This window comes from Prionailurus viverrinus, unplaced genomic scaffold (assembly GCF_022837055.1).
Source record: "Prionailurus viverrinus isolate Anna unplaced genomic scaffold, UM_Priviv_1.0 scaffold_33, whole genome shotgun sequence".
Lineage (NCBI taxonomy): Eukaryota > Metazoa > Chordata > Mammalia > Carnivora > Felidae > Prionailurus > Prionailurus viverrinus.
In genome coordinates, this window is record NW_025927604.1 from 8,538,394 (window position 1) to 8,541,361 (window position 2,968).

The 2,968-nt window shown below is 49.7% G+C and overlaps 1 pseudogene; it reads right to left on the minus strand.

Moving 5' to 3' along the window:
- Nucleotides 1-2,200: 2,200 nt before the first annotated feature.
- LOC125158353 (uncharacterized) lies at nucleotides 2,201-2,298 on the minus strand (annotated as a pseudogene).
- Between the last annotated feature and the right edge of the window lie 670 nt (nucleotides 2,299-2,968).

Genomic DNA, 2,968 nt, shown 5'->3' on the forward strand with positions numbered 1-2,968 from the left:
AAAGGATTCTCCAGTCGCTTTCGTTTCTGCGTTGGAAGGGGATCGAAAATCACCCTGGTTGGGTTTTCTGTGTTGCCTGGTTAAGCTTTCCGTGTGGGGCTAACGCAGTGAGGCCCGTGGCGCGTCTGACACCGTGTTTTGAGGCACTTCAGAGAGAACCCTTCGTCAGCCCGCCCCGTTCAGAAGTGCCGGCTTTCTCTTTCGCGAGGATCGTGGACAGGAGGGAAGATGGTCACAGCGATATCGCTGGGAGAGGGAAGAACTTCCAGTCCAAGTTCATGGTGTAGGAAGAGGGGGGCGGGGGGATGCTGATCCGGGACTGGTTCCACTTAGTATGGCCACCTAACAAATGATCCCCACGCCCCTCCCTCCCCCCAGCAAGTAAAGATGAAAATGACTTTGTGATGACTCTCACAATGGCTCCGCACCCTCCTGAGGTCTGGGGAGATTTAAGGACCGGAGGGGACTCAGCAGCTGAGACTGGAAACCCTGGAGACCTTTCGCTCCCGAGTTTGCTGGTTGACCCGGCCGTTGGTGGAGCGTCCGCTGCAGCTAGCCATCGGGAAATCCTCGTGTGGCCTTTCTGAGCGGTTGGGCTTCCTCCCAGTGTGGGGACTTCTTACACGGAGACTCGTGGCTCCCCAGGCGAGTGTTCTGGAAAGCAAGGACCATGCTGCGTTGCCCTTTAAAATTAACCTCGGGAGTCCTGCGTCATCACTTTGGCACGTTCTGTTGGTTACAAGCAAGTCACAAGCCCGCCTGGAGTCAAGGGCAGGGGACATAGACTCTGCCTCTCCATGGAAGCCTGTCAAGGTCACATCTCAGGAAAACATGTAGAATGAAAAGCAGTGTCGCAGATATTTTTGGAAAATACCACCTGCCATTCCGGGAGGATACGTTACCTTTGGGTTTCGCCAACAATAACGAAGGGACGTTGTGCTCATCAACCAAACACCATGAAAGTATGGCTGGGGATGTGGCTTATGGCCAGTTACAACCGGTTGGGTTTGAATGTTATCTCCCAACCAACCAACCAATGGGAACCAGTCCAGGAACAACCTGTCTACAGCAACACCTAGCAAGTGGCAGATACTGGGCTAAGAGACAAGGATACGACAGTGAATCAACAAGGTCTCCCTGTTCACAGAGCTCCGAGATCTTAAGCTCGTGTAGGGAAAGCTAGCTGGAGTAGTAGATGAAACTACAGATTCCTATCTCCCTCCCCCTATTCTCGTTCAGTTAGTTCCAGTGGCGCCTAGAACTCGGCATTGTAACAAGCCCCTGGGGGGGTTCTGGCATAACAGATCTGAGGAGGGCACTTGGCGACACAGGAACAGACTGTCTTCCGTGCTATCCAGCCAGCCACGGCTGGCTCTCCAATAGGATCTGAATGTCAGCCCTGGGGGTAGAAGGGGCCTCTACCTTGAACTCTCTCTCTTAGTCCTAGGTGTAATGGCTGCTCCTTACATCGGCTGTTCCTATATTTTTTAGATATAAAACATCCACTCCTTACATCGGCTGTTCCTATATTTCTTTACTCCTTTTTAACCAAACCTCTGTAACTTCAATCTCCCATTCTAGTTAGTAATTCTTTACATTTAACTTTGCCTGTTCATGTTACCATGTGATTCCTTTACCACCGTCCAACAAACATTCACGCCCTTCTTCTCCATCTTCACGGGAAAAATATATTTTCCTGCCCCACTGATGTTGGGCTTGGCCACGTGACTTGCTTTGGCCAATAGGATATGAGCAGAAGGGACAGCGTACCGGTTCCCAGCCTAGGCCTTAAGAGGTATCACGTATTTCTACTGGCCCCAAGGACCAACCACCGTCCCTCCGGCCTGGGCCCCCAGATGAGACTGTCCAACCAATCCAAGACCTGGGAGCTTGAGGATAAATTATCAACATTTTATTTTATGTATTTATTCCTTAAAGATTTATTTATCTATTTTTCTAAAATTTATTTGTTGTTATAATTTACATCCCAGCTAGCATATAGAACAACAAGGATTTCATGGGTAGATTCCTTGGTGCCCCTGACCCCTTTAGCCCATCCCCCCTCCCACCACCCCTCCAGCAACCCTCTGTTTGTTCCCTATATTTGAGAGTCTCTTATGTTTTGTCCCCCTCCCTGTTTTTATATTATTTTTGCTTCCCGTCCCTTATGTTCATCTGTTTTGTCTCTTAAAGTCCTCATAAAAATAAGGAACGCTTCACGAATTTCCTTGTGCAGGGGCCAGGCTAATCTTCTCCGTATTGTTCCAATTTTAGTATATGTGCTGCCGATGTGAGCACTTATTTATTTTTGAGAGAGACAGAGACCACGTGGGTGGGGAAGAGGCAGAGAGAGAGGGAGAGAGAGAATCCCAAATAGGCTCCGAGTTGCCAACACAGTGCCCGATGCGGGGCTCGACCACACGAAACCATGAGATCACGACCTGAGCTGAAACCAAGAGTTGGATGCTTAACCGACTGAACCACCCCAGGGGCCCCCAATTATTAACATTAAAAAAATTTTTTTTGTTGAATGTTTATTTTTGAGAGAGAGAGAGAGAGAGAGAGAGAGTGCGTGGGCGTGAGTGGGGGAAGGGCAGAGAGAGAGAGAGAGAGAGAGAGAGAGAGGGAGACACAGAATCCGAAGCAGGTTCTAGGCTCTGAGCTGTCAGCACAGAGCCCAATGTGGGGCTCGAACCCACAAACCGTGAGATCAGGACCTTAGCCAAAGTCGGACGCTCAACTGACTGAGCCACCCAGGCGCCCCCAAATTAGTAACATTTTAAACCACTGAGTTTGAGGAGGGGAGGGGTAGGGGAATTGCTGCACAGAATTATTGTGGCAATATTTGATCAATATACTCTCTCAGGAGTAGGTGTTGCAAATATAAGATTGAGATGTGGGACGGGGATGAGTAAGTGGGCCTCCAGGAGGTTGGTACCTGTCCCAAGATGGCCAGCAGTACTGTGAC